Source organism: Triturus cristatus, chromosome 1_1, assembly GCF_964204655.1.
Source record: "Triturus cristatus chromosome 1_1, aTriCri1.1, whole genome shotgun sequence".
NCBI classification, from domain to species: domain Eukaryota; kingdom Metazoa; phylum Chordata; class Amphibia; order Caudata; family Salamandridae; genus Triturus; species Triturus cristatus.
The window spans coordinates 39,392,930-39,415,667 of NC_140579.1; the positions used below are offsets into that span (position 1 = coordinate 39,392,930).

The 22,738-nt window shown below is 51.4% G+C and overlaps 1 long non-coding RNA gene across 1 annotated transcript in view; it reads right to left on the minus strand.

The window, feature by feature from the left end:
* The window catches only part of LOC146869291 (uncharacterized), a 56,201-nt gene extending 34,111 nt beyond the window's left edge, over positions 1-22,090 (minus strand). Inside the window, exons 1-2 of the long non-coding RNA XR_014981391.1 lie at positions 21,986-22,090; positions 20,108-20,208 (exon numbers count right to left, since the gene is read on the minus strand). This is a non-coding gene — a long non-coding RNA (uncharacterized LOC146869291). The remainder of the gene's footprint in view (positions 1-20,107; positions 20,209-21,985) is intronic.
* Between the last annotated feature and the right edge of the window lie 648 nt (positions 22,091-22,738).

The following is a 22,738-nucleotide window of genomic DNA, read 5'->3' on the forward strand; positions in this document are numbered from 1 at the left end:
TGTGGGTGTTGCCAGGCAGAGGCACCTGGCCTATTCACTGAGCAGGGCAGAGTCCTCAGCCGCCCAGCAGGAGGCGGAGCCAGTATTGTCACTGGCAGGAGCAGGGCTATCAGTCGCCCAGCAGGAGGTGGAGCCAGTATTGTGTCAGGCAGGGCAGGCTACTCTTCCCTCACTCTACGTGTAAACGCCCCATTCACCCCCCACTGACTCATTCAGACCTCGGGAGCCAACCAGCCCCTGACACACACACCAAACCAGCAGAGACCGGTAGATAGTTGGACAAGAAAATAGCCACTTTCTAAAAGTGCTATTTTCAAACATAGAATTTAAAAACCACCCATCCTAAAGGGTGTGTTATTAAATTCTGAGTTCAGGGATACTAAACTCGACTTGCTACCATGCTCCCTGAGTCAGATAGATTATAATGGAGTTAATAATCAGTCTGCCCAGTCTGGCCTATTGGAGGCAGGTAGCCCTTCAATAGTGAATTCACTATTAGGTCATGCCACACACATCAGGGCATGACCTACCTTTTACCAACAATGCACCCTGCCCTAGGGCCTACCATAGAGGTGTCTGAAATGCGGCAAAGTGAAGGTTTAGAGACTGGCAAGTAGGTTTCCTTGCCAAGTCGACATGGCAGTCAGGGACTGCACGCAGGCGCTGCGGTGGCAGGCCTGAGACACATTTTACACGCTGCTCCTGTGGGTGGCACAACTAGTGCTGCAAGCCCACCAGCAGCAGTTAACTTACACGCCCTTGGCACACGCAGCGCACTAGACTAGGGTCTGAACAGTAAGTCAACCAAACCAATCATGGTAACATCAATCAATGTAATAATTTAACATAGGGAGCACTTGCACTGTGGCACTGATCAGCAGTGGCACAGTGCCCAAAGCAATAATCCAGCAAAAACATCGTACACAGAGGAGGCAAACAGAAAAAAATGGAGGAGAGACTCATGCCAATGATGCCAGGTCTAACACGTGTCCCCTCCAGCTGAAATGTGGGGAGAACTACCCTTCACCCAGGGAGTCCTCATCACTAAGGCGGAAAAATCTGGACAGACCATCAGCATTGGCGTGATCTGTACCATGGCGGTGTTCCACCGTGAAGTCCATCCCCTGTAGGGAAATGGACCACCTCAACAGCTTTGGGTTCTCACCCCTCATCTGCATTAACCATCTGAGGGGCCTGTGGTCTGTCTGAACCCGGAAGTGAGTCCCAAACAGGTAGGGTCTTAGCTTCTTCAGCGCCCAGACCACAGCAAATGCCTCACGCTCTATCGCACTCCACCTTTGTTCCCTGGGAAGTAACCTCCGGCTGATGAAGGCTACAGGTAAGTCTCGGCCCTCCTCATTCATCTGTGCTAGAACAGCCCCCACACCATGCTCTGAAGCGTCTGTCTGAACAATGAATTCTTTCGAAAAGTCGGGTGCCTGGAGGACCGGTGCTGTACACATTGCAGTTTTCAGGGTGTCAAAGGCGTTCTGACAGGCGTCAGTCCAGATCACAAGTCTCGGCTGCTTCCTGGAAGTCAGCGAGGTCAAGGGGTGCACAATGTTGCCATACCCCTTGACAAACCTCCTGTAGTAACCCGTGAGACCCAAGAAGGCTCTCACCTGAGTCTGGGTTTTGGGCGGTTCCCAAGCCAGGATGGTATCTATCTTGGGTTGCAGGGGGGCCACCTTGCCGCTCCCTACTTGGTGCCCCAAGTACACCACTGAACCCTGCCCAATCTGGCACTTACTAGCCTTGATTGTGAGGCCTGCTCTGCGCAGGGCCAACAACACTTCCTGGAGGTGGCGCAAGTGTTCCTCCCAGCTGGCGCTGAACACTGCTATATCGTCCAGGTAGGCGGCGCTGAAATCTTCCAGCCCGGCCAATACCTGGTTAACCAACCTCTGGAATGTGGCAGGGGCATTCTTCATCCCAAAGGGCATCACACGGAACTGGTAGTGCCCATCTGGTGTGGAGAATGCAGACCTCTCTTTTGCCCCATCAGTCAAGGCGATCTGCCAATACCCAGACGTTAGATCAAACGTACTAAGGTACCGGGCAGCCCCCAACCGATCGATGAGCTCATCAGCTCTGGGGATGGGGTGCGCGTCAGTCTTGGTGACCGAATTGAGTCCTCGGTAATCCACACAGAACCGAAGTTCTGGTGAAGCACCAGGCGCTGCAGCCTTTGGGACCAAGACCACTGGGCTGGCCCAAGGACTGCTAGAGGACTCAACCACCCCTAAGGCAAACATCTTGGAGACCTCCTCCTTGATATATGCTCTGACCTTTTCAGTCACCCTGTAGGCCTTGTGCCTCACAGGAGTGCTGTCCCCAGTGTCCACATCATGGACACACCACTGAGTGACACCAGGGATTAAGGAGAACAGATCAGGGAATTGTACCAACAGATGGCGACAATCTTGCTGCTGCTCAGGGGTCAGTGTGTCAGAGAGGACAACACCATCAACTGACCCATCTTTTTCTTTTGCACACAGGAGGTCAGGAAGAGGCTCACTCTCCTCCTCCATCCCAGCATCTGTGGCAAGGAGCATGCCCACTTCGGACCTTTCTAAGTGGGGCTTTAACCGGTTGACATGCAGGACCCTTAAGGGGTTCCTGGGAGACTTCAAGTCCACCAAGTAGGTGACATCGCTCTTTTTCTCCACAACCTCAAATGGTCCAGTCCACCTGTCCTTGAGCGCACAAGGTTCCACAGGGGCCATGACCCAAACTTTCTGACCAGGTTGAAGCTCAACCAGAGTGGCATTCTGATCGTACCACCGCTTCATCTCTTCCTGGCTGGCCTCCAGATTTGCCTGAGCAAGATCTCTGAAGCGCCGAGTCTGGTTCCTAAAGGCCAGCATGTAACTATATACATCCTGGGGAGGTTTCCTGGGAGATTGCTCCCAGCCTTCTTTAACCAGACTCAAAGGTCCTCTTACCGGGTGACCATACAAAAGCTCAAATGGGCTGAACCCTAGAGACTTCTGTGGCACCTCACGGTAAGCAAACAGCAGGCATGGCAAGAGGACGTCCCATTTACGCCTCATTGGTTCTTCAAGACCCATGATCATGCCTTTTAGGGTCCGGTTGAATCTCTCAACCAGCCCATTACCTTGAGGGTGGTAAGGAGTGGTAAACTTGTAGGTTACCCCACACTCCTTCCACAGAGACTTCATATAATTCGAAATGAAGTTGGTGCCCCGGTCTGACACCACCTCTCTGGGGAACCCCATGCGGGAGAAAACACCCATCAGTGCCCGTCCCACCACGGGGGCCGTCACTGTGCGGAGAGGGATGGCTTCCGGGTACCGGGTGGCATGGTCCACCAAGACCAGGATAAACCTGTTGCCCATGGCTGTCTTGGGGTCCAGTGGCCCCACAATGTCAATTCCCACTCGCTCAAAGGGGGTACTGACGACGGGAAAAGGTTGGAGGGGAGCCTTCTGCTTGTTGACAGGTCCTACAATGGATATCTGAATCCCTTCTCATCTGGGGCAAATAAAAATGGGTGACAAGCCTGTCATAGGTCTTGTCCTGCCCCAGATGTCCAGCTAACGGAACGTCATGAGCCAACCCCAGTAGGAAGGCTCTGAAGCGCTGGGGTACCACCAGCACACGGGCTGACCCAGGCTCAGCAGCCTTAGGCTCGCCATACAGGAGGTCGTTCTCCCAGTAGATCCAATGTGATCCTGACTGATCACCTGTCGTTTGGGCTGAGGCCTGCTGCCTCATACCCACCAGAGAAGGGCACACTTTCTGTTCAGCACAAAATTCCTCCCTGGAGGGACCACCATCCTGCTGCCAATGGGTCAGCTCGGGCAGGTCTCCCAGTTCGGCCACTTGTTCTCCTGTCGGTTCCAGGGCATCCCCCTCAGGGTCCGCTCCCTCCTGGACCGCGGGAACGATAGGGGACGGTCTCCCGCGCCCCCTGCCTCTTCTCTTCACGGTTGGGACCTGGGCCATACTTTCAGGCTCCAGGGCCCCATCAACACCCTTACTAACTGACATGGACCGGGTGGTCGCACACACCCACTCAGGCAGACCCAACATTTCCAGATGCGCTTTTCTCTCCACCTTAGCCCAAGGGGAGTCCTCCAAATCATTGCCCAGGAGACAATCAACAGGCATGGCGGGCCTCACAGCAACCTGAAGAGTACCTGAGACCCCCCCCCCCACTCAAAAGGAACTTGAGCTACCTCACACTTACTCTGTGAGTTGTCAGCAGCTACAACGGGGTAGAATGCATGAGGGACCACCTGCTCTCTGGACACCAAGTGACACATGACAGCTGTCACACTCGCTCCGGTGTCTCTGAGAGCTTCCACCCTATGGCCATTAATGGTCACCCACTGCCTATATTTCTTAGTGTTACTAGGCAGAGGGGTTGGAGGGACCATTTCCACGTCTCCTAAAGAGACCAGGGACATTTCTGCGGGACCCCACCCATCGGGGGCACCCATCTCATCCCCTCCCAGGGCTACACTCGCTACCTGACGAGGGGGTGCACGCGGCGGTGCATTCGAATCCTTCATGGGACACTGGGGATCATAATAACGGTGTCCCACCTGCTTACAGGCATAGCAGGTCATGGGGCCCCTGTGAACAGGTTTACCTGTCGGGCCTCTGGCTTCTTTACAGGGGGAGGCTGGGAACCCTTCCCTTGGTTCCCTTGGGGACTACTTTGGGGCCCTTTCTGAAACTCCCTCTGTTTACCCCTGTCCCCCCCACTCTTCTGCTGGGGACCCTGCCCACCTTTGGCTGAGTCTCCCACTGGACCCTTGTGGACCCTGGTACTGACCCAGCGGTCCGCCTCCTCAGCAAGTTTTCTAGGGTTAGATATCTTGCTATCAACAAGGTGCTGGCGTAGCTCTGGAAAACAGTTATTAGACAAGTGCTCCCAAGCAAACAAATCATAAAGAGCATCATAACTATCGACCTTGCTACCCTTTATCCAACCATCCATGGTTCTGCAGAAAAAAGACACATATTCAACCCACGTAGTACCAGGCAACTTCTTACATTCTCTAAAGGTTTGTCTGTACTTTTCTGGGGTTAAGCCATATCTCAGCATTAAAGCATCTTTCATATGAGTATAAGACATCCTATCCTCAGCAGGAAGGCTCAACAAGGTATCTCTCCCTTCATTTGTAAAGCGGCTCCACAACCCCGTTCCCCAATCCTTCTCAGGGACCCGGTGGGCCAACAATGCTAACTCATACGCTTTAAACCATTGGCTAATATCTTCATTCTTACTGTAATCTTTGATCACATCCTTAGGAAAATAAAACCTACTTTCTGCAGGCACAGATGGAGTGCTGCCACCAGAGGGATTCAACTCTAAACTCTTTTCTTTAAGTTCCATCTCCCTCAACATCTTCTCACGTTCAAATGCTAACTTCTCTCTCTCAAAATCTAATCTTTTGCTCTCCATTTCAGCTTCTCTCAGGCTCTTTGCTTTTTCTAATTCCAACTGCCCTCCTAATTTAAGTTTTGCCATTTCTAACTTGTGCGCCCTCTCCCTCTCCCTGTCTTCTAATTATTCGGGGGAAAGGCTCCTAGAGGACGCACTACTGCCTGGAGATGACACTGGCCCACCTGTGGGGTCTTCCTCTTCCTCTTCTTCTTCCTCTTCCGGTACCACCACCGGATCGGAGGGATTTCTGGCCTCTAACCAGGCCTTCAGCGCTTTGAGGAAGCCCTCTTTCTTTGAGACACCTGTGGTAGGAACTTTAAACTGCTTGCAAAATCCTTTTAGATCTTTTAGCGTGTAGGAATCTATCTTCTCCTTATCAAATTCCCCCACAGCAATCTCTACAGGTGTAGTGGCTCCGGCATTCTCCATGGTCAAAACTGGCAGTGTTTAAAAAAATCAGATCCAGGAAAGCGGAGAACAAAAATAGGCAATCCTACCAAAACAGAATGTGGCTGCGTTATGGTCTGCTTTCACTATGTAGCGTACACTAATCACTGCACATGAGTCATAAATGCAAAGTTCAATCCCACCGCTGACCACCAATGTTAGAACCGGCGGTCTCTAGTTGGCAGAGGTATACACTTCTGACAAATAGGGACCAACCAACTCTAGTCAGGGCAAGGGGATTACACACTCAGATAACCCCTGCTACCCCCTTGGTAGCTTGGCAGAGCAGACAGGCTTATCTTAGAGGCAGTGTGTTAAGCATTTATGACCACATACAGTAATAAAGTGAATACACTACAGATGGACACGACACAGAAGTTATTATAAAAATAGGATTTTTATATAAGGTTTAGCACAAGACCAAATAACGACAAAAATATACCACAGTCTTAATAAATACTCTTTGGAAGGAAAGATAATAGTTCAAGTAAGGTTTCTTCTTGGCAAATAGTTCTTTAGCAACAAAGTTACGTATTCTTCTGAAACACAGTTCGTTGGCAACAATGTAACTCCCACGGGAGTCACACGACGTCGAGTCTACAGGATTCCCACGGTTCGGCGTCGACCGCGAGGAGCGCTACGTCGAGCCTGGAGTTGCAACAGACCCCACAAGTACAGTACCTTGAGAAATGAAGAAATCGATGATCCACGGCGTCGAGATGTCGGCGTCGAGGTCGGCGTCGATCGTGCCTCGGAGTCGGGTCGATCTGCAGCGGCGTCGAGGGATGTCGGGCCGGAGCAGCTCTCACGGCGTCGAGAAGGGCGTCGAGTCGATGCGATCAGCAGCGGCGTCGGGACGGGGTCGCTTGGAGGTGGAGCCGATACTCACTCCTCACTGGCGTCGATACAGGCGTCGAGACGGGGTCACTTGGAGCCGGGGCCGATACCCACTGCTCACTGGCATTGCTGCTGGCGTCGTTCGGGCCCGGCGGCCGGCGTCGAAGGCTCGGGACACTGGAGCCGTTACTCACGGTGTCGAGCTGGATTCGGCGGCGTCGGCGGCGTCGAGGCTGCAGATTCTCCCTTGTGTACTGGAAACAACACTTTCCAGCAATTCAACAGATGGTGAAGTCCTTTGGCCCTGTGACTTCAACAGGAGACTGGCACTCTTCCAGCCCTTGGAGATTTCCTAGCAAGTGTTCAGAGAGTACACACCAAGTTCCTCTCTCCTTGTTCCTTGGCAAAAATAAAGAAGCAGCTTTCAGGTTCCTCCACAGCAAAACAGCACTCTGGCAGAAAGGGGGAGGCAAGTCCTTAGATCAGCAGGCTTCTTGTCCTTGGTACAGGTTTCCTTGTCAGAAGTGATCTGAGTTCTTGGTTCAGGGGTCCTTCTTTTATACCCCATTTCTCCTTTGTTCCCTTTGTCCAAGCAGGGAGATTCCCACCATCTCAGGTTTGTTGTGGGTGTTGCCAGGCAGAGGCACCTGGCCTATTCACTGAGCAGGGCAGAGTCCTCAGCCGCCCAGCAGGAGGCGGAGCCAGTATTGTCACTGGCAGGAGCAGGGCTATCAGTCGCCCAGCAGGAGGTGGAGCCAGTATTGTGTCAGGCAGGGCAGGCTACTCTTCCCTCACTCTACGTGTAAACGCCCCATTCACCCCCCACTGACTCATTCAGACCTCGGGAGCCACCCAGCCCCTGACACACACACCAAACCAGCAGAGACCGGTAGATAGTTGGACAAGAAAATAGCCACTTTCTAAAAGTTCTATTTTCAAACATAGAATTTAAAAACCACCCATCCTAAAGGGTGTGTTATTAAATTCTGAGTTCAGGGATACTAAACTCGACTTGCTACCATGCTCCCTGAGTCAGATAGATTATAATGGAGTTAATAATCAGTCTGCCCAGTCTGGCCTATTGGAGGCAGGTAGCCCTTCAATAGTGAAAAACGAAAAGGGCTGTAATTCACTATTAGGTCATGCCACACACATCAGGGCATGACCTACCTATAACCAACAATGCACCCTGCCCTGGGGCCTACCATAGAGGTGTCTGAAATGCGGCAAAGTGAAGGTTTAGAGACTGGCAAGTAGGTTTCCTTGCCAAGTCGACATGGCAGTCAGGGACTGCACGCAGGCGCTGCGGTGGCAGGCCTGAGACACATTTTACACGCTGCTCCTGTGGGTGGCACAACTAGTGCTGCAAGCCCACCAGCAGCAGTTAACTTACACGCCCTTGGCACACGCAGTGCTCTAGACTAGGGTCTGAACAGTAAGTCAACCAAGCCAATCATGGTAACATCAATCAATGTAATAATTTAACATAGGGAGCACTTGCACTGTGGCACTGATCAGCAGTGGCACAGTGCCCAAAGCAATAATCCAGCAAAAACATCGTACACAGAGGAGGCAAACAGAAAAAAATGGAGGAGAGACTCATGCCAATGATGCCAGGTCTAACAGCGGCTAACACCAACAAAACACATGAGGCACAATGAAAAAAATGGAAGGGAGACCCACGCCAAGGTGCCAGGTCTAACACGTGTCCCCTCCAGCTGAAATGTTGGGAGAACTACCCTACCCCAGGGAGTTCCTCATCACTAAGGCGGAAAAATCTGGACAGACCGTCAGCATTGGCGTGATCTGTACCAGGGCGATGTTCCACCGTGAAATCCATACCCTGTAGGGAAATGGACCACCTCAACAGCTTCGGATTCTCACCCCTCATATGCATCAACCATCTGAGGGGCCTGTGGTATGTCTGAACCCGGAAGTGAGACCCAAACAGGTAGGGTCTTAGCTTCTTCAGTGCCCAGACCACAGCAAATGCCACACGCTCAATAGCACTCCATCTCTGTTCCCGTGGAAGTAACCTCCTGCTAAGAAAGGCTACAGGTTGATCTAGGCCCTCTTTATTAATCTGTGAAAGAACAGCCCCCACACCGTGCTCTGAAGCGTCTGTCTGAACGATAAACTCTTTGGAGAAGTTGGGAGCCAAGAGCACGGGCGCTGTGCACATAGCAGCTTTCAGGGCCTCAAACGCTTTCTGACAGGTGTCAGTCCAAATCACATTCCTGGGCTGCTTCCGTGAAGTCAGCGCTGTCAAGAGGGCAAGGAAGGCTCTCACCTCGGTTTGGGTTTTGAGCGACTCCCAATTCAGGATGGTTTCTATTTTGGGGTGTAGGGGTGCCACCTGGCCACTCCCTACTTGGTGCCCCAAGTACACTACGGAACCCTGCCCGATCTGGCACTTACTCGCCTTGATCGCGAGGCCTGCCCTCCACAGCGCCATCAACACTTCCCAGAGGTGGCGCAGGTGTTCCTCCCACGTTGAGCTGAACACTGCGATTTCATCCAGGTAGGCGGCGCTGAACAAATCCAGTCCAACCAACACCTTGTTGATCAACCTCTGGAAGGTGGCAGGGGCATTCTTCATCCCAAAGGGCATAACCCGGAACTGGTAGTGCCCATCTGGGGTGGAAAATGCTGACCTCTCTTTGGCCCCATCGGTCAAGGCGATCTGCCAATCCCCAGACGTTAAATCAAACGTGCTGAGGTAGTTGGCAGCCCCTAGCCGATCTATGAGCTCATCAGCTCTGGGGATGGGGTGTGCGTCAGTCCTGGTGACTGCATTGAGTCCTCTGTAGTCCACACAGAACCGGAGTTCGGGTGTGGCTCCCGGCGCTGCAGCCTTTGGGACCAAGACCACTGGGCTGGCCCAAGGGCTGCTGTAGGGCTCAATTGCCCCAAGGGCAAACATTTTGGAGACCTCCTCCTTGATGCATGCTCTCACCCTGTCAGTCACCCTGTAGGCCTTGTGCCGCACGGGTGTACTATCCCCAGTGTCCACATCATGGACACACCACTCAGTGACACCGGGAATCAGGGAAAACAGGTCAGAAAATTGTCCCAGCAACTGGTGACAATCATTCTGTTGCTCAGGGTCAGGGTGGAAGAGAGGATGACACCATCCACTGACCCATCTTGTTCCTTGGCTGACAGGAGGTCAGGAAGAGTCTCGGTCTCATCCTCCATCCCAGCATCTGTTGCCAAGAGCATGCCCACTTGGGACCTCTCCAAGTGGGGCTTCAGGCGGTTGACGTGCAGGACCCTCAAGGGGTTCCTGGGAGACCGCAAGTCCACCAAATAGGTAACTGGACTCTTGCGCTCCACAACCTCAAAGGGACCGGTCCACTTATCTTGGAGCGCACAATGCACCACTGGGGCCAAGACCCACACCTTTTGTCCAGGCTGAAGCTCTACCAGAGTGGCGTTCTGGTAGTACCACTGCCTCATCTCCTCCTGGCTGGCTTCCAGATTTGCCTCAGCAAGTTCTCTGAAACGCCTAGTCTGGTTCCTGAAGGCCAGCATGTAGCTATATACATTCTGGGGAGGTTTTTGCTCCGAGCCTTCTTTGACCAGACATAGAGGTTCTCTCACTGGGTGGCCATACAGAAGCTCAAAGGGGCTGAACCCTAGAGACTTCTGTGGCACCTCTCGGTAAGCAAAGAGAAGGCATGGTAAGAGGACATCCCACTTATGCCTCATGGGTTCTTCCAGACCCATTATCATGCATTTGAGGGTACGGTTGAATCTCTCAACCAACCCATTTCCTTGGGGGTGGTAAGGTGTGGTGAATTTGTAGGTTACACCACACTCTTGCCAAAGGGATTTCATATATTTGGATATGAAATTGGTGCCCCGGTCAGACACCACCTCTAGAGGGAATCCCACTCGGGAGAAAATTCCCATCAGTGCACGTCCCACCACGGGGGCCGTCACTGTCCTCAGAGGGATAGCTTCCGGGTACTGGGTGGCATGGTCCACCAGGACCAGGATAAATCTGTTGCCCATGGCTGTCCTGGGGTCCAGTGGCCCCACAATGTCAATCCCCACTCGCTCAAAGGGGGTACTGACCACAGGGAATGGTTGGAGAGGAGCCTTCTGCTTCCTCCCACTCTTTCCACTTGCCTGGCAAGTCTGGCAGGTCCTGCAGTGAGTGTCTGAACTCTGCGCATTTGGGGCCAAAAGAAGTGGGTGACAAGCCTTTCAAAGGTCTTGTCCTGCCCCAAATGTCCTGCCAATGGCACATCGTGAGCCAGCCCCAGTAGGAAGGCTCTGAAGCGCTGGGGTACCAGCACAAGGGCTGACCCAGGCTCAGTAACCTTAGGCTCTGAATATAGGAGGTTGTTCTCCCAGTAAATGAAATGTGTTCCAGACTGATCAACGTTGGCCTGGTCTGCAGCCTGCTGCCGCATACCCACGAGAGAAGGGCATTCTTTTTTGCTCCCTGCAGAATTCCTCCCTGGAGGGTGCTCCTTCTTGCTGCCAATGGGTCAGCTCAGGCAGGTCCCCCAGTTGAGCTATCTGTTCCCCTGTAGGTTCCAGGGCATCCCCCTCAAGGTCTGCTTCTTCCTGGACCGTGGGAACTTCAGGGGCTGGTTTCCCGCGCCCCCTGCCTCTTCTCCCTAAGGCCGGTTCCTTGGCCACCCTCTCAGGTTCCAGGACCTCTTGAGCACCTCTACTCGCTGCCATGGACCGTGTGGTGACACACGCCCAATCAGGCATACCCAATATCTCCAGGTGAGCACTCCGCTCCACCTTAGCCCAAGGTGAGCATGGGGGGCCTCACAGCTAACTGAAGAATACCAGAGACCCCCCCCCCCCACTCAAAGGGAACCTGAGCCACCTTGCAGTGACTCTCCGTGTTGTCAGCGGCAACAACCGGATAGAATGCTCCTGGGACAACCTGCTCTTGAGACACCAGGTGACACTTGACAGCTGTCACACTGGCTCCTGTATCTCTCAGAGCTTCAACCCTATGGCCATTTATGTTCACCCACTGCCTGTATTTCTTAGTGTTATCAGGCAGCTGGGTTTTGGGGACCGATTCACGGTATCCTAATGAGACAAGGGACATTTCTACTGAACACAAAAACAACAGTTGATGGACAGAATGCAGAACAATGTCATACATTCACCCCAATACAGAGATCTGGGCCTAAATCCATCATTTTTTTGCTCACCATGCAGTTCCAGTTTGAACCCAGCTATATGCAAATCAGTCTTGACCCTGTGCCTCATGGGTACAGTCCAGCCCGAACTGCCAAGCCAGGTCCTCCCTGGACTGGAAACAAGCATCCTAGGACCGGTTTCGGGGTTTCACCCCTCTTCAGCCTGGATAGCTTGATTCCAGTGGCATGGAGAGCACGGGACCCACGTCTTTGCATACCCTTCCCACTTGGGGTGATAAATGCAAAAATAAAAGTTGATGGACAGAATGCAGAACAATGTCATACATTCACCCCAGAACAGAGATCTGGGCCTGAATCCATCATTTTTTTGCTCACCATGCCGTTCCAGTTTGAACCCAGCCATATGCAAATCAGTCATGACCCTGTGCCTCATGGGTACAGTCCAGCCCGAACTGCCAAGCCAGGTCCTCCCTGGACTGGAAACAAGCATCCTAGGACCGGTTTCGGGGTTTCACCCCTCTTCAGCCAGGATAGCTTGATTCCAGTGGCATGGAGAGCGCGGGACCCACGTCTGGGCATACCCTTCCCACTTGGGGTGACAAATGCAAAAGCAACAGTTGATGGACAGAATGCAGAACAATGTCATACATTCACCCCAGTACAGAGACCTGGGCCTAAATCCATCAATTGTTTTGCTCACCATGCCGTTCCAGTTGGTTGGTATCGCTTTGTTCGCCCTTAGTTGGCAGGGTATGCCCAGACGTGGGTCCCTTGCTCACTTTGCCTCTGGATTCAAGATAGCCTGGCTGAGGAGGGTTATGAATCCGAAACCGGTCCCAGGATGCTTGTTTCCGGTCCAGGGAAGACATGGCTTGGCAGTTCGGGCTGGACTGTTCCCATGAGGCACAGGGTCAGACTGATTTGCATAGGGCCATGCCTGAACTGGGGTGGTGGAGTGAGCTAAAGAATGATGATGGATTAAACCCAGATCATTTGACTGGGGGTGAGTGTTTGATTCGCTCAAATGCTCCGTCCATCACCCCCTTTGGTATCGCTTTGTTCGCCCTTAGTTGGCAGGGTATGCCCAGACGTGGGTCCCTTGCTCACTTTGCTAATGGATTCAAGATAGCCTGGCTGAGGAGGGTTATGAACCCGAAACCGGTCCCAGGATGCTTGTTTCCAGTCCAGGGAAGACAGGGCTTGGCAGTTCGGGCTGGACTGTTCCCATGAGGCACAGGGTCAGACTGATTTGCATATGGCCATGTCTGAACTGGGGTGGTGGAGTGAGCTAAAGAGTGATGATGGATTAAACTCAGATCATTTGACTGGGGGTGAGTGTTTGATTCGCTCAAACGCTCCGTCCATCATCCCCTTTGGTATCGCTTTGTTCGCCCTTAGTTGGCAGGGTATGCCCAGACGTGGGTCCCTTGCTCACTTTGCCACTGGATTCAAGATAGCCTGGCTGAGGAGGGTTATGAACCCGAAACCGGTCCCAGGTTGCTTGTTTCCGGTCCAGGGAAGACATGGCTTGGCAGTTCGGGCTGGACTGTTCCCATGAGGCACAGGGTCAGACTGATTTGCATATGGCCATGTCTGATCTGGGGTGGTGGAGTGAGCTAAAGAATGATGATGGATTAAACCCAGATCATTTGACTGGGTGTGAGTGTTTGATTCGCTCAAACGCTCCGTCCATCATCCCCTTTGGTATCGCTTTGTTCGCCCTTAGTTGGCAGGGTATGCCCAGACGTGGGTCCCTTGCTCACTTTGCCACTGGATTCAAGATAGCCTGGCTGAGGAGGGTTATGAACCCGAAACCGGTCCCAGGATGCTTGTTTTTGGTCCAGGGAAGACATGGCTACACTAGCCGTCTGCCTAGGGGGGTGCACCAGTGGGTGCTGGTTTGCCAATCTGGCGACACTTGGGATCATTGGCAAAATGACCCAGCTCACCACATCTGTAACAGTTTGGGGGCCCTCTTTGAAAAGGGGTACCTGTCGGGGCCCCAGTCGGTTTCTGGGGTCGGGGAGGCTGAGAACCTTTCCCTTGGTTCCCTTGGGGATTACTTTGGGGCCGCTTCTGGAACTCCCTCTGTTTACACTTGTCCCCCCCCACTCTTCTGTTGGGGACCCTGCCCACCCTTGGCGGAGTCTCCCACGTGACCCTTATGGACTCAGCGGTCCGCCTCCTCAGCAAGCTTCCTAGGGTTAGTCAGCCTACTATCTATCAGGTGTTGGCGTAGCTCAGGAAAACAGTTACTGGACAAGTGCTCCCATGCAATTAAATCAAGAAGCCCTTGAAAATCATCAACCTTGCTACCCTTCACCCACCCAACCATCCAGTGCTCTGCAAAAAAAAGTGACATACTCCACATATGTACTGTTAGGAATCTTGGTGCAACCCCTGAACCTCTGCCTATATAACTTAGGAGTTAACCCATACCTATTCATTAAAGTTTCCTTCATATGGGGATAAGAATTGTAAACATCAGCAGGTAAATCGAGCAGTGTGTCCCGCCCCTCACTCAGGAACTGTCCCCAAAACCCCGCTCCCCAATCCTTCTCAGGGACCCGGTGGGAGGACATGGCTACCTCGTAGGCCTTGAACCACTGCCCTATGTCATCATTCTTAAAAAATTCCTTAACTACATCTTTGGGAATGTACACCCTGGATTCTACCTGCACTGGTGGTGTGCTCCCTAAGCCCTGGGCTTTCAACTCCAGCTCCCTCAATTTCATCTCATGCTCCATTTGGATTCTTCTTTCCTCCAGAGCCAGCTTTTTGCTTTCCAGCTACAGTTGCCCATTCAATTTAAGTTTTGCCATCTCCATTTCATGCATCCTGGTTTCTTTCCTGTCTGCCAACTCCTCTGTCCACAGGCCTCTGCCAGAGCCATTGATGCTCTCTGCCCGCTCAATTTCCACCAAATCTTCAGAGCCTCTCCTGGACTCAATCCAGGCCCTCATCGCCTTTTGTAGATCTGCCTTGACCTTACATCCAACCTTGGGAACTTTGAACTTTTTTGCAGGAGCCCTTCAGCTGGGCCTTGGTGTAGCTCGCTAGTCTCTCCTCTTCCCATTCAATATTTTCAATTTCAGAGACTACAGATGCTGCCCTCTCCACAATGACTCAACCAGGCATGATTTCTCAAAAAATGGCGATTTCCAGCAAAACCAAAATTAAAAAGTATGTGGTTGTGCTATTGGTCTGCCCTCACTATGTAGTGTTCACCAATCACTGTATATGTATCACAAATGCAAATTCGTAATCCTCACCGCTGACCACCAATGTTAGAAGTCGGGATCTCTGGTTGGCACAGGTAGCTACTTGTGACAAGAAGGGATCCTCTCCTCTAGTCAGGATGAGGGGATTACCCTCTTAAAATAACCCCTGCTCACTCTGTAGGTAGCTTGGCGCGAGCAGACAAGGCGTTATCTCAGAGCGTCATAGGTTAAGCATTTGTGAACTCATACAGTAACCAAGCGACCCACCACAAAGAGACTCCACACTGGGATTATAGAAAAATAGTATATATTTATATAAGGTTTAGCACAAGACCAAATAACGATAAGCAGGTCCACAATACTGTTAGCAAATAAAAGATTTCTTGATCAGCGTGATTTTTAAGGTTCTATGCGGTGCGTTCTGCTTCGTACGGTTCGTACGGTGATGAAAGAAGCTTCAGAACGAGTCTTACACGCGCTGCAAGCGCTCCGGTACGGAGCGTACACCCTGCGGTGCGATACGTACACAGTACCTTTGTCTTGGAGAGTTCGTCACGGACGGTGCGGTGAAACAACAAACGCTGTACGCTGCGATGTCCTCCTTTCGCGGTGCGAGCTACGGCTCGTAGGGGGCCCTTAGTCATGTTGCTTGAGGGGACGGTGCGTTGTACGGTGCGGATGCTTCTTCGATGCGATGTACGTGCCATACCCTGAGAGGGGCGCCTTTACCGTAGGTGCGGTGCGAAGCCACAGTACGCTCCGAGTCTGCGAGACGTACGCAGCTACTCTACGCGCCGCAGCCCTTCCACAGCAGGGGAAAGGAGCGTACGGGGAGTAGTACGGTTCGTAGGATGAAAAGCAAAGTGCGGTGCAAAGTCCTTCATTCACGGTGTGAGCTACGGCTCATAGGGGGCCTTTAGTCACGTTGTTGGGCCGGACAGGTCCTTCCTTTACGGTGCGAGCTACGGCTCGTAGGGGCTTTAGTCACGTTGTTCGGGCCGGACAGCTGGGCACAGGCTTTTCAGTGTACGCATCGAGGGACGAGACGCATACTTCATTTTGGCTTCGTCGCTTACGGGGAAAACTGTAGTTTTCCAGAGCTCTTCTCACGGTGATGAAGTCCACTGGTCCTGGGACTTCGTTCAGGGGGCAAGCTCACACACAAGCCCTTGGAGATCTTTTAAAACAAGTTTGAAAGCAAAGTCTTGGTAGTCTTTTCCTCCTCTTCAGTAGCAAGGCAACCACTGCAGGCCAATCCCCCAGGTCAGGGACAGTACTCCTCCTACAGCTTTCCCGGTTCCTCCTCGTCGGACAGAGGTTTCTTCTTGGCAGGACAGGATATGATTTCTTAGGAGCAGGGCTCCTATACTTATACCACAATTCTTTTGTTCTTTCATGCCAGGGGGCCTTTGCCCAGTTCAACCCAGTTCTGGAGCACTTTGTTTACCGGACTCTGGCTTCTTCTTTCAGTGTGCATGGCAGAGACATCAGATGCTCCACAGGAGGTGGAGCCAGCATTGTTGTGGCAGAGCACAGCCCTATTCAGAGTGCAGGTGTACTCCCCCCACCCATCTGAATGTAATCTTCCTATTCACCACCTGGCTGCCCCAGCCTGTCTCCTGGAATTCCCCAGCCCTGTCAGTCACAGAAACCAGACAGCAAATACACATCAGAGCAGAGGCGGGCTGAAATGGTTAGGCCAGCAAATGCCAACTTTCTAAAAGTGGCATTTGCAAACCCAGAACATTAAAATAAACTTTGCTAAAAGAGGTATTTTATTATTCTGAGTTCAGGCATACTAAACTCGACTTTCTACCATGTTCCCTGGGCCTGTTAGGAACATAGGATGTAACAATTCTAAGAGCCCATTCTGGCCTATGAGAACAGGTAGCCTTACAATAGTGAAAAACGAAAATGGGTGAAATTCACTATTAGGACATGCCACACACATAAGGGCTTGTCCTACCTTATGCTTACAATGCACCCTGCCCTTGGGCCTACCATAGGGGTGACTAATATGAAGTTAAGGGAAGGTTTAGGGACTGGCAAGTAGGTGCACTTGCCCAGTCATCATGACAGTACCAGACTGCACACAGGCTCTGCAATGGCAGACCTTAGACACATTTTACTAGGCCGCTTTTGTGGGTGGCACAACCAGTGCTGCAAGCCCACCAGCAGCATTTGTATTTACAAGCCCTGGCACTCCTGGTGCACGGTACTAGGGGCTGACAGTAAACCAAATAAGCCAATCATGGAATTCAACCAACATATACAATTTCACACAGGGAGCACTTGCACTGTGGCACTGGTTGGCAGTGGCACAGTGCTCTGAGCGGCCAACACCAACAAAACACATGAGGCACAACGAAAAGAATGGAAGGGAGACCAGCGCCAAAGTGCCAGGTCTAACAGTTATATATCTACAGCAGGATTCACTTGGCATTGATTGGATCCTTCTAACATTTCAAGAGAAAAGTACAACCTGAGTGATCAATTGCCTGTTACCACTGTTTCTGAATGTAGAGTGGCCTATGACTCGGGTAGGTGACTTCACCTTTTGGTTAGAAGGAAAGGACCGAACTATAGGCAGGAAATGTGGCTGTCTCTGCTGAAAGAGTATTCACCAGGTTCCAGGACTGAGGAAAGCTGTGCTACAACATGAAGGAAAGGATCTATACTGACCTGGGTTATTACAGCCTACCTCAACTAGCAGTAGAACTATACGCCCTGCTGCTGAGAGTGCTGCCAGAAAGGCCTTCAGCTTAATACTGAGAGGCCTCTAGAGATTGCAGTTACTGTGGCCAACAATGAAGAGCGCAGAGCACCAAGGAATTGACTGGTGCTGTTCTTCCCTCATCATGCCCACTGTCAACCGAGGCGCTGTGTCAGTGGTGTTGTAAGGAGGGGATAACCCCCAGAGCCGTTCAGTGCTGACTGCTACCTTTCGGCAGGTCTCCTTGAGTTGCTCGTCTTCCCTGCTGCTGTCACCCTCTGGCCCTCAGCAGCCAAGGCTTCCTGCTCAGATCTCCTTTCTGATGCTGAGAAGGAAGTAACCACTCGTTGAGAGTGCATGTTCTCTCTGAATGCTCCCTGCTGACATGCTCCTGTGCCAAACAAAGACTGATGCGTTATATCACAGTAACTTCCTACTGGGGCCTTTGGCGCCACATGTCAGACCTTTCTCCCCAGTCGGTGATCGATGGACCAAAGGATGCTCTTGCAACTTCACCGTTGTAAGCCGCGTGGATCTTCATGCAAATTTGCTGCAAGTACACATAAGTGTATAGCTAGGTTTGCAAACGCTGAACTCACAAATCAGACACACAGACCCTGATTATGAGTTGGTCGGGGTTTTCAACCCCTGCACAAACCCCTTTTTGTTCAGGGGTCGGAATTACGGGTTGGGTGATATTTGCAGCATTCGGTAATTACCAGGTGTGTTAAATATCTCACCCTTCATTACATTTTAGCAGGTCAACCACGTGAAACTTGTATAGCATTTACTGTCCATGCAGTTTGTGGTGATGTACACAGTATAATCTGCATGATCCCCAGAAAATTGCAACAGGCGCTATTTATCGCAGCGTGTGTCAGGTTATCGCTATTTATCTAGTTCAACAAAAAGCACCTGGATTAAGACAGACTCAGATTCATGGCCCCCGTGTTTAGATTGGACACAAATGTCCCTCTAACAAATTTCATAGGAAGCTGCTTTCATTAAAGAAAGTTGTTACCTCTGCATTAAGGTAGAATTGTTGAATAACTGCAAATCTATTCCTTATACTACGGTATAAGACTTAAATAGAATAAAATTCCTTTACTTATAAAATTAATACTACTGAATGGACAGTCCATTCATTGTGTAGTATTCATATGCACTGAACTAGAGTTTCTAACCTTCATCAAACTTCATAAGCAACCTCTGACCCTCTACATTGCTACTCTCTGGCAGTCAAACTCTAGGAAGTAATAGCTTGGAGTAGCATCCGGTTCCTGTGGCTTCAGAGAAAACAGGCAATGCTTGCCACAACCACTGCCCGCGTGCTTCCAAAAACCCTTTGAGAAGACCTCTGGAATTATGCGGCTACGTCTTTTTCCACATTTTAATGGATTTACTACACTTGCCACTTAATCTATTATCTAGTGCATAATTTGCTGATGTCAGCTTAATTTCAAATAAATGGTAGCAGAAAGAGAACAAACTTTAATAAAAATACAGTGGGAGACTTCAAATGTTAACTGGTCACCTTTCTGTTGGGGATTGCTGTTTTCGGGTTTTAGACTGGTGATAGTGAGTTATAACTTTAGCTCAAACATTATCAATGTGGGTTCAAAAGATTGAGGGGCAGATTTACAAGAAACTAACGCATCTGTAGAGATGTCTCAGTTTCCCTGCGCCTCCATGTGAAACCCTTGCACCACCATGGGTGCGCCATATTTACAATACGGCGCACCATGGCGCAAGGATTGATAGATGCGTGAGAAATTCTGGCGCATCTGTTGGTGCAAAGTCACGCATTGCTGGAGCTGTGTCGCAAGCACAACGCAACTCCAGCAATGCATGGGGAGGCCTATACTTACTGTGCTGTGTCACTCCTTATGCCAGCTCCGAGCAGGCATAAGGTTTTGATGCAGTGGCATCCTAGAAGTGGCGCACGTCACTTCTACGAGGCTTTCCTGTGCGGGAACGCCCACCCTACATACATTATACCTGACGCAGGTATAATGTGGTGCAGAGCTTTACAAGGGGACGCATCTTCCTAGATGCGTCACCGTGTAAATGGGCAGCAACGTGCCACATTGTTTAAGCCGCCACTGCATCACAAAAAGTGATGCGACGGAGGCGCAAAAGTGACTGAAAGGGCTTGTAAATCTGCCCCAAATTATGTAAATATTGACATACTGTGTCACATATGCAGCATAATTTGCCTTTTCTTGCAACATAATTTAGTCAACCCTGGGGCAAAGCTGGTCCGCCTTCTGCCGCTTAATTCCAGTGGCACCGCCCATAGGTGCCAGAGGCCTGGCAGGATGAAGTCACCCACCTCTTCATTCTCGTGCCGCCTCCTGTCCAACAAGCGCTGCCTTCGACGGGCTTCCCAGTGGTACGCCGAGGTCATCCTGCCAACAGCCCAACTCTTCTAGGCTAGAAGGGAAGCAAAGACACACGTGGAGACAGTGCACTGTCACGTGCTGCTGAAGTGTGCAAGGGGTCAAAGGGCGACGGACCTTCAGTGAAACCTCTTTTATCGATGACTCCTGCACTCGAGACACCTGCGCTCCACTTCACTCGCCCTCGCACATGTCACCCTCATCTATCCCGTTCTCCTACATCGCCGCCAAGGCCTGGAATGCCGTCCCCCTCTACATGGCACCCTCACTCGCAGACTGCAGAATGGGATGCAAGCCCTGGCTTTTCGATGCAGAGGCGGCAACCTCAGCGCCCAGATATTCCTATGGGCGATAATGTTGCGCTATATAAATGAGTGATTGATTGATGACTCCAGGGCACAAAGGTAGCACTGGTCAAGTCCTGCATTTTTCTATTGCAAATCATTGTTTTCAGGTGTGTTCAATGACAATAATTTGGAAGACACTCCCAGAATGCATCAGCATCCCATCCGAAAATCCAAGACTTGAGCGTTGCATTCTAGGTAACGAGGTGGTCATCTGATGGTTTAGCTGGGAGACTGGACACCTTCATTAGAGTATACACGGAAGGGGGAGCACAGGGCACCCCTATGAGAACAGAACACAGCAAACATCTGTCAACACATGCACACACAGGGCAGTGTGGGGTGGCTAAGGGAGGGGGTACCTTCACAACAGACATGGTACTGTATGGAAGGGAACACTGCCAACACAGAGACAGGACAGTACAAACAGGGGACAGTGTGAAAGAGAAAACTATCACCATAGAGCCAGGACAGTATGGAAAGAAACATCATCATCAGCACAGAGACAGGACAGTGTGAGAGGTAACACCTCTATCAGCACAGGTATAGGACAGTGTGAGAGGTAACACTTCTATCAGCACAGGTACAGGACAGTGTGAGAGGTAACACTTCTATCAGCACAGGTACAGGACAGTGTGAGAGGTAACACTTCTATCAGTCCAGATACAGGACAGTGTGAGAGGTAACACCTCTATCAGCACAGGTACAGGACAGTGTGAGAGGTAACACCTCTATCAGCACAGGTACAGGACAGTGTGAGAGGTAACACTTCTATCAGTCCAGATACAGGACAGTGTGAGAGGTAACACCTCTATCAGCACAGGTACAGGACAGTGTGAGACACAGGTACAGGACAGTGTGAGAGGTAACACTTCTATCAGCACAGGTACAGGACAGTGTGAGGGGTAACACCTCTATCAGCCCAGATACAGGACAGTGTGAGAGGTAACACTTCTATCAGCACAGGTACAGGACAGTGTGGAAGGAAACATCGTTATCAGTACTGGAATTGGACAGTGTGGAAGGGAACATCTATAGCAGCAAAAATACAGGACAGTGTGGAGTCGAACACCGCTATCACCACCGATACAGGACAGTGTGGAAGGAAATATCCCTATCCGCACAGGGCAGTGTGGAAGAGGACACCTCTGCCACCACAGAGACAGGACAGTGTGGAAGGGAACATCTCTGTCAACCGAAAGACAGGACAGTGAGGAAAGGAACACCTCTATCAGAAGATAGACAGGACATACAGGGGACAGTGTGGAAGGGGAAACTATCCACATAGAGACAGGACAATATGGAAGGGAACAGCTCTTCAGCAGAGAGCTAGGACAGTGTGGAAGAAAACCCTGTATCAGGACAGTGTGGAGCGATCCCCTCTATTAGCAGAGCGCTAGGACAGTGGGAAATTGAACACCTCTTATCAGCAGCCAGAGAGACAGGACAGCGTGGACGTGTACTCACACACGAGTGGGTACCTCAGTGCATTGGCATCCGTCAGTCTGCAATCGCTGAAAGCTGTGTGTGGACCCTGGCAGGGAGGGCCTGCTGCCCTGTGAGGCCCCTCCCATGCCCGCCTCCCTCTTTGCTTGGGCTCCTCCTGCCCAGGGACAATGATTAGCATCAGAATGTGGTTGTCGGGCAACAGAGCCCTCAACAAGAGCCGTCCATTCTCTCGTTGCTATAGAGGCCCCTATTCGGGGCCGTACATGGTTGAGTCCCCGTCCACCCCACGAAGCATTCAAGGCCAGGCAGCGATGCTGCCCAGATGTGCAGCTAGCTCGGTCGATTAATGTACGCACCGCGCTTATTTGCAGGTAACTCGAGGATAGCAGATTTTGTTCAGAGGCCAAAATAAGTCCAAGCACCGACGGACAGAGAACGAAACGTATGATGATGTGTGCTATACGTTTGTGATTCTTCTATCGTTCTGTTTGATCTTCCAGCACCCCCTCCTAAGTTTTGAAGGGCGGGGCAGGGGAGATCCAAAGTCCCAACCAGCACGGACAGTCCCTTCACAGAGTGACCCATGCCCCTCGCAACACACACAGACATGTATGTCTGAAAACAAAAGGGAGCGCTTGGTATCTGTTACCATGGAGCGCCCCCTGGAGGCTGGGAGAGGTCCAAACATCCGGAGGCACCTTTGCAGCAGAAACATTCTTCAGCTGATTGGAAAACGCGCGCATGCGCTCGGGTTGTCTCCATAGTGAGTGA